The sequence below is a fragment of the Oryx dammah genome, unplaced genomic scaffold (genome assembly GCF_014754425.2).
Source record: "Oryx dammah isolate SB20612 unplaced genomic scaffold, SCBI_Odam_1.1 HiC_scaffold_6, whole genome shotgun sequence".
Lineage (NCBI taxonomy): Eukaryota > Metazoa > Chordata > Mammalia > Artiodactyla > Bovidae > Oryx > Oryx dammah.
Window position 1 is genome coordinate 41,394,757 of NW_024070190.1, and position 9,614 is coordinate 41,404,370.

The following is a 9,614-nucleotide window of genomic DNA, read 5'->3' on the forward strand; positions in this document are numbered from 1 at the left end:
AATGAAGTACTCCTCTGTACCAAAGTGTGACAGTTTTCTCAAGGAAAAGCACTTATATGGTTTCTTGTGTTGTGAGCTCAACTATGCTTTTTCTTTTTATATGGAACATTTTTACTTAAAAGAACAACTGACAGGCAAATTATGGTTATTTGGATTTGTTTCTTTGGCAGACATTTTCTCAAAATGAATGAAGTCAGTCTGTCTCTACAGGACATGCAATTGAAATTATTTGTTTCCAATGCTGAAATTTAAGATTTCAAATGAACATTAGAATTTTGGAAAACTAGTATCTGTTACCATGAATGTGAACAGTTTCCCAAGACTTAAATCTTTTATGAAAAGATTGGTAGTGATATTAGATGCTGTGATTTTTACATAATGTTTAATGAAATTCATCAACATTTGGAAAATCTACATAACTCAGCCAACCAGTATTTTCCAAATGACCTCATGATCTTACAAAATCCTGCATAGGTAAAATTGCAATATAAACTAATGTATACTATTGTAAGAGTACAAAATTTTCATTGATATGATTTCAAATTGCATTTATCTCTTGTTAGACTTCCACATAGTATCAAGAAAGATTATCTATGAATATATTAAAAAGCTACTAAAAGCTATCTTTACCAAATACATATCTATGTGAGGCCAGTTTTCTTATTTTTTCTTTTTTTAAAAAATTAATTTATTTTTTAATGAAGGATAATTGCTTTAGAGAATTTTGCTGTTTTCTGTCAAACCTCAACATGAATCAGCCACAGGTATATTTATATCCCTCCCTTTTGAAACTCCCTCCCATCTCTCTCCCCATCTCACCCCCTAGTTTGATACAGAGCCCCTGTTTGAGTTTCCTGAGCCATACAGCAAATTACCATTGCCTATCTATTTTACACATGGTAACATATGTTTCCATGTTACTCTTTCCGTACATCTCACCCTCACCTCCCCTCTCCCTATGTCCATAATTCTGTTCTCTGTATCTGTTTCTCCATTGCTGCCCTGTAAATAAATTCTTCAGTACCATTTTTCTAGATTCTGTATGTATCTGTTAGAATATGGTATTTATCTTTCTCTTTCTGACTCACTTCACTCTGTATAATAGGTTCTAGGTTCATCCACCTCATTAGAACTGACTCAAATGCATTCCTTTTTATGGCTGAGTAATGTTCAATTGTGTATATGTACCACAACTTCTTTATCCATTCATTTATCAGTGGACATCTAGGTTGCTTCCATGGTCTAGCTATTGTAACTAGTGTTGCAGTGAACAGTGGGATACATGTGTCTTTTTCAATTTTGGTTTCCTTAGGGTGTATGCCTAGGAGTGGGATTGCTGGGTCAAATGGTGGTTTTATTCCTAGTTTTTTTTTAAGGAATTTCCATAGTGTCTTCCATAGTGGCTGTATCAATTTACATTCCCAACAGTGCAAGAGTGTTCCTTCCCTTTTGTCCACACCCTCTCCAGCATTTATTGTTTGTAGGCTTTTTGATGAGGGTCATTCTGACCAGTGTGAGATGATATCTCACTGCAGTTTTGATTTGCATTTCTCTAATAATGAGCAATGTTGAGCATCTTTTCATGTGTTTGTTAGCCATCTATATGTCTTCTCTGGAGAAATGTCTGTTTAGGTCTTTTTCCCACTTTTTGACTGGGTTGTTTGTTTTTCTGGTATTGAGTTGTATGAGCTGCTTGTATATTTGGGAAATTAATCCATTGTGAATTGTTTCATTTGCTATTATTTTCTCCCACTCTGAGGGTTGTCTTTTCACCTTGCTTATGGTTTCGTTTGCTGTGAAAAAGCTTTTAAGTTTAATCAGGCCCCACTTGTTTCCTTTTGTTTTTATTTCTGTTACTCCAGGAGGTGGGTCATAGAGGATCTTGCTTTGATTTGTGTCATCGAGTGCTCTGCCTATGTTTTCCTCTAAGAGTTTTATAGTTTCTGGTCTTACATTTAGGTCCCTAATCCATTTTGAGTTTATCTTTGTGTATGGTGTTAGGAAGTGTTCTAATTTCATTCTTTTACATGTAGCTGTCCAGTTTTCCCAGCACCATTTATTGAAGAGGCTATCTTTGCCCCTTTGTATATTCTTGCCTCCTTTGTCAAAAATAAGGTACCCACAGGTGCATGGGTTTATTTCTGAGCTTTCTATCTTGTTCCATTGGTCTACATTTCTGTTTTTGTGCAGTACCATACTGTCTTGATGACTGTAGCTTTGTAGTATAATCTGAAGTCAGGAAGTTTGACTCCTCCAGCTCCATTCTTCTTTCTCAAGACTGCTTTGGCTATTCAGGATCTTTTTTATTTCCATGTGAATTGTGAAATGTTTTGTTCTAGTTCTGTGAAAAATGCCATTGGTAATTTGATAGGGATTGCATTAAGTCTGTAGATTGCATTTGATAGTATAGTCATTTTTACAGTATTGATTCTTCCTACCCAGTTCAGTTCAGTTCAGTCGCTCAGTCATGTCTGACTCTTTGCAACCCCATGAATTGCAGGACGCCAGGCCTCCCTGTCCATTACCATCTCCCAGAGTTCACTCAGACTCACGTCCATCGAGTCCGTGATGCCATCCAGCCATCTCATCCTCGGTTGTCCCCTTCTCCTCCTGCCCCCAATCCCTCCCAGCATCAGAGTCTTTTCCAATGAGTCAACTCTTCTCATGAGGTGGCTAATGTACTGGAGTTTCAGCTTTAGCATCATTTCTTCCAAAGAAATCCCAGGGTTGATCTCCTTCAGAATGGACTGGTTGGATCTCCTTACAGTCCAAGGGAGTCTCAAGAGTCTTCTCCAACACCACAGTTCAAAAGCGTCAATTCTTCAGCGCTCAGCCTTCTTCACAGTCCAACTCTCACATCCATACATGACCACAGGAAAAACCATTGCCTTGACTAGATGGACCTTAGTCGGCAAAGTAATGTCTCTGCTTTTGAATGTCTCTGCTATGTAGGTTGATCATAACTTTTCTTCCAAGGAGTAAGCATCTTTTAATTTCATGGCTGCAGTCACCATCTGCAGTGATTTTGGAGCCCCAAAAAATAAAGTCTGACACTGTTTCCACTGTTTCCCCATCAATTTCCCATGAAGTGATGGGACCAGATGCCATGATCTTCAGTGGCAGTATCGTAGGCAATGAGGTTTATCCGAGGCGCGATTATCGCTAATTGAAACTTTTCTTCCCACCCAGGAACATGAAATATCTCTCCATCTGTTTATGTCATCTTTTATTTCTTTCATTAGTGTCTTATAATTTTCTGTGCACAGTTCTTTTGTCTCCTTAGGTCAGTTTATTCCTAGATATTTAATTCTTTTTGTTGCAGTGGTGAATGGGATTGATTCCTTGATTGTTCTTTCTGATTTTTCACTGTTAGTATATAGAAATGCAAGTGATTTCTGTGTATTGACTTTGTATCCTGCGACTTTGCTAAATTCACTGATTAGCTCTAGTAATTTTCTGATACTATCTTTAGGGTTTTCTATGTACAGTATCATGTCATCTGCACACAGCGAGACCTTTACTTCTTCTTTTCTGATCTGTATTCGTTATATTTCTTGTTCTTCTCTTGTTGCTCTAGCTAGGACTTCCAGAACTATTTTGAATAATAGTGTCCAAAGTGGACACCCTTGTCTTGTTCCTGATCCTAGGGGGAATACTTTCAGTTTTTCACCATTGAAAATAGTGTTTGCTGTAGGCTTATCAATATGACCTTTACTATGTTGAGGTAGGTTCCTTCTAGGCCCATTTTTTTAGGAGTTTTAATCATAAATGGGTGCTGAATTTTTCCAAAGGCTTTTTCTGCATCTATTGAGATGATCATATGGTTTTTTATCTTTCAATTTGTTAATGGTGTGTCACATTGATTGATTTCCTTATATTGAAGAATCCTTGCATCCCTGGAGTAAACCCAACTTGATCATGGTGTATGAGCTTTTTGATGTGTTGCTGAATTCTCTTTGCTAAAATTTTGTAGAGGATTTTTACATCATTGTTCATCAGTGATATTGGCCTGTAGATTTCTTTTTGTGTGTTGTCTTTGTCTGGTTTTAGTATCAGGGTGATGGTGGCCTCGTAGAATGAGTTTGGAAGTGTTCCTTCCTCTGCAATTTTTTGAAAGAGTTTTAGAAGGATAGGCATTAGCTCTTCTCTAAATGTTTGGACTTGTGAAGCCATCTGGTCCTGGGCTTTTTGTTTTTGTTTTTTGGGAGATTTTTTTTATCACAGGTTCAATTTCAGTGCCTGTAATTGGGTTGTTCATAATTTCTATTTCTTCCTGGTTCAGTCTTGGAAGATTGAACTTTTCTAAGAATCTGTTCATTTCTTCCAAATCATCTATTTTATTGCCATATAGTTGTTCATAATAGTCTCTTATAATCCTTTGTATTTCTGCATTGTCTATTATAACTTCTCCTTTTTAATTTCTAATATTGTTGATTTGATTCTTCTCTCTTTTTTTCTTGATGAGTCTGGCTAAGGGTTTGTCAATCTTCTCAAAGAACCAGCTTTTAGTTTTATTAATCTTTACTGTTGCTTCTTTCATTTCTTTTTCATTTATTTCTGCTCAGATCTTTATGATTTCTTTCCTTCTACTAATTTTGGGGTTTTTTTCTGCTTCATTTTCCCATTTTCCAGTGTAAAGTTAGGTTGCCTATTTGATGTTTTTCTTGTTTCTTGAGGTAGGATTATATTGCAATAAACTTCCCTGTTAGAACTGGTTTTGCTGTATCCCAAAGGTTTTGAGTTGTCTTGTTCTCATTGTCATTTTTTTTCTAGAATTTTTTCCCCCTTTTGATTTCTTCAATAACCTTTTGGTTATTTAGAAACATGTTGCTTAAGCTCCATGTGTTTGTGTTTCTTAGTTTTTTTTTTTTTTTTCTTGTAATTGATATCTAGTCTTATAGCATTGTGGTCAGAGAAGATGCCTGATACAGTTTCAATTTTATTAAATTTACTGAGGTTTGATTTGTGACCCAGGATGTGGTCTATCCTAGAGAATGTTTCATGTGCACTTGAGAAGAAGTTGTTTTCTTCTGCATTTGGATGGAATGTCCTGAAGATATCAATGAGATCCATTTCATCTACTGTATCATTTAAGACTTGTGTTTCCTTATTAATTTTCTGTGTTGATGATCTGTCCATTGGTGTGCGTGGGGTGTTGGAGTCTCCTACTATTATTGTGTTACTGTCAATTTCTCCTTTTATGTCTGTTAGTGTTTGTTTTATGTATTGAGGTGCTCCTATGTTGGGTGCATAGATATTTACAATTGTTATGTCTTCCTCTTGGATTGATCCCTTGATCATTATATAGTGTCCTTCCTTATCTCTTGTAATCGTCTTTATTTTAAGGTCTCTTTTGTCTGATATGAGGATTGCTACTCCAGCTTTCTTTTGCTTCCCATTTGCATAGAATATATTCTTCCATCCTTTCACTTTCAGTCAATATGTATCTTGAGATCTGAAGCAGGTTTCTTGTAGACAGCATATATATGGGTCTTGTTTTTGTATCCATTCAGTCAGTCTCTTTTGGTTGGAACATTTAATCTATTTACATTTAAGGTAATTATTAATATATATGTTCCTATAGCCATTTTCTAATTGTTTGGGGTTGATTTTGTAGATCTTTTTTCTTCTGTTGTATTTCTTGACTATATAAGTCCATTCAACATTTGTTGTAAAGCTGGTTTGGTGGTACTGAATTCTCTTAACTTTTGCATGTCAGAAAAGCTTTTTATTTCTCCATCAATTTTGAATGAGATCCTTACTGGGTACAGTAATCTTGGTTGTAGATTGTTCTCTCAGTACTTTAAATATACCCTGCCATTCCCTTCTGGCCTGCAGAGTTTCTGCTGAAAGATCAGCTGTTAAGCATATGGGGTTTCCCTTGTATGTTACTGGTTGCTTCTCCCTTGCTGCTTTTAATATTCTTTCTTTGTGTTTAGTCTTTGTCAGTTTGATTAGTATGTGTCTTGGCATGTTTCTCCTTGGGTTTATCCTTGGGTTATGGGATTCTGTGCCTCTTGGACTTGATTGGCTATTTCCTTTTCCATATTGGGGAATTTTTCAACTATAATCTCTTCAAAAATTTTCTCATACCCTTTCTTTTTCTCTTCTTCTTCTGGGACCCCTATAATTTGAATTTTGGTGCATTTGATATGGTCCCAGAGGTTTCTGAGACTGTCCTCAGTTCTTTTCATTCTTTTTACTGTATTCTACTCTTCAGAAGTTATTTCCACCATTTTATCTTCCAGCTCACTGATTTGTTCTTCTGCTTCTGATATTCTGCTATTGATTTCTTCTAGAGTATTTTTAATTTCAGTAATTGTGTTGTTTGTCTCTGTATGCTTATTCTTCAATTCTTTTAGGTCTTTGTTAATTGATTCTTGGATTTTCTCCATTTTGTTTTCATGGATTCTGATCATCTTTACTTTCATTGTTCTGAATTCTTTTTCAGGTAATTTTCCTATTTCTTCTTCGTTTATTTGGACTTCTGGGTTTCTAGTTTGTTCCTTCATTTGTGCAGTATTTCTCTACCTTTTCGTTTTTCTTTTTTTAAGTTATTGTGTTTGAGGTCTCCATTTCCCAGGCTTCAAGGAAAGTTGAATTCTTTCCTTGATGAACTTTGAATTCTTTCTTCCTTTTGCTTTCTGCCCTCCTAAGGTTGGTCCAGTGGTTTTTGTGAGCTTCATATAGGGTAAGATTTGTGCTGAGTTTTTGTTTGTTTGTTTTTCCTCTGTTGAGCAAGGCTGAGTGAGGTGGTAATCCTGTCTGCTGATGATTTGGTTTGTATTCTGTTTATTTGTTGTTTAGATGAGGTGTCCTGCACAGGGAGCTACTGGTGGTTAAGTGACCCTGATCTTATATTCAAGGGGTTTCCTTTGTGTGAGTTCTCACTTCTTGATACTCTCTAGGGTTAGTTCTCTGGTAATATAGTCTTGGAGTCAATGCTCCCACTCCAAAGGCTCAGAATTTGATGTCTGGTCAGGAACAAAGATTCCACAAGTGGTTAGTTATGGCAGTAAGAGAGAGTAAAACAAATATCCAAAAATGAGAAACCAAAGATGAACCTCAGACAAGTAGTAGTTAGAAAATCAGTGAGGCTGGTTTTCTATGTATACTTTAGCCAAAATAACATAAAAGGTTAAATGCAAAAGCATATATGAGATTCAGGCTGTTTCGTACTAGTTCAGTCGCTCAGTCATGTCCGACTCTTTGTGACCCCATGAATTGCAGCACGCCAGGCCTCCCTGTCCATCACCAACTCCTGGAGTTCACCCAAACTCATGTCCATCGAGTCAGTGATGCCATCCAGCCATCTCATCCTCTGTCGTCCCCTTCTCCTCCTGCCCCCAGTCCCTCCCAGCATCAGAGTCTTTTCCAGTGAGTCAACTCTTCGCATGAGGTGGCCAAAGTACTGGAGTTTCAGCTTCAGCATCATTCCCTCCAAAGAAATCCCAGGGCTGATCTCCTTCAAAGTGGACTGGTTGGATCTCCTTGCAGTCCAAGGGACTTTCCAGAGTCTTCTCCAACACCACAGTTCAAAAGCCTCAATTCTTCGGCACTCAGCTTTCTTCACAGTCCAACTCTTGCATCCATACATGATCACTGGGAAAACCATAGCCTTGACTGGACGGACCTTTGTTGGCAAAGTAATGTCTCTACTTTTTAATATGCTTTCTAGATTGGTCATAACTTTCCTTCCAGTGAGTAAGCATCTTTTAATTTCATGGCTGCAGTCACCATCTGCAGTGATTTTGGAGCTCCCCCCCCAAAAAAAAAGTCTGACACTGTTTCCACTGTTTCACCATCTATTTCCCATGAAGTGATGGGACCAGATGCCATGATCTTTGTTTTCTGAATGTTGAGCTTTAAGCCGACTTTTTCACTCTGCTCTTTCACTTTCATCAAGAGGCTTTTTAGTTCCTCTTGACTTTCTGCCATGAGGGTGGTGTCATCTGCATATCTGAGGTTATTGATATTTCTCCCAGCAGTCTTGATTCCAGCTTGTGGTTCATCCAGCCCAGCGTTTCTCATGATGTATTCTGCATAGAAGTTAAATAAGCAGGGTGACAATATACAGCCTTGACATACTCCTTTTCCTATTTGGAACCAGTCTGTTGTTCCATGTTTCTTATTAAGCTAGACATTAATGAGATTTGTAGAACTGCAAAATAATGCTTCCTTGATGGCTCAGCAGGTAAAGAATCTGCCTGCAATGCAGGAGACATAGACGCAGATTTGATCCCTGGGTCAGGAAGATCTCCTGGAGGACGGTGTGACAACTCACTCAAGTAATTTTGCTGGGAAAAAACCATGGACAGAGGAGCCTGGTGGGCTCTGGTTCCTGGGGTCAAAGCGTCACACAGCTGAAGTGTACCAGCACACATAGCACACAAAATAATGGTACTTTCCTCCCTGCATTTATTTTTTTAAATATAGTTATTTTTTCATAAAAGTGTTGTTAACATGCTTGACTTAACTTGAACTGACGTGCATGCTTGGTCGTGTTGGGCTCTTTGGGACTGCATGGACTCTAACCCACCAAGCTTCTCTGATTCCCTTCTCTAGGAGATCTTCCCGACCCGGGGATCGAACCCATGTCTCTTGTGTCTGCTGCATCTCCTGCACTGGCAGGCGGATGCCCTACCAGCCGAGCCACCAGGGAGGCTGAGTAGCACCTGATGTCAGTTACCCATCTTTCCACCTAGTGGAGGGACTAAGAACAGAAGTTGGTTTGCAGACCAAGAAATGAATGAGTCAGATAGACAAAGAAAAGTAGACATGAGAGGCAGAGTGAAAACGTAAATTCTTAGATTTCTCACAGACCTCTAGCTTGGTTCCAGTTTATGCCTGAGCATTGGCTTGGATTCTATGAAAGAGACCAGTATCACAATAATAAATCATGCCTTTTCCTTTAGCCCGATTGAGTGAGTTTCCCTTACTTGAAACCATGTGAATGAATTATAGCTAATAAAGTAGGACACATGTGATCTGTTATCAAACTTTATAAAATTTAATCATGTGCTGTACATTTTAGGATATGATTAGGCTAGAAGCACAAAGCTAGTTTCCTGGAACTGCAAATATACTATTTTTATATTAAAATTAAAAAGAATTACCATAGTCTACATGTGGATTAATTATTATCTTCAAAGAATTAGAACTCTCTCAAACATTCTTACCACAAAATTATACTGAACAAAATTTAATTTTTCTATGATTCAAAAGAATTTAGAATCTTTTAATGCTCCAGGGGTATTACCATTTCATATGTTGCACAAAAAGTTCTCATTATTTCAGCTTTCTGGTAGTTTGGATTCAGAATAAATGGGAATTTACTGTAATACTTTGAATTATTAAGTTCCGAGAAGCTCAAAGTACTTCAAATTCACATGAATTATATCACTTATCTTTCTCAACTCTTCTCAACTGAAGGAAATTTATAAATGGAAACTGCAATGGGTGGATTCAGGATATAGTCATATTTCTCAATGTCCAGACAAATATTCTATTGGGTTACTCTGAATGGATACTGACTTCTTTTTCTCCTTAAAAATGTTTGGTTTTTTTTCCCCAGCTAATGATTAAGTAAGACTAAGGCCAGCAGCAAAGAACTG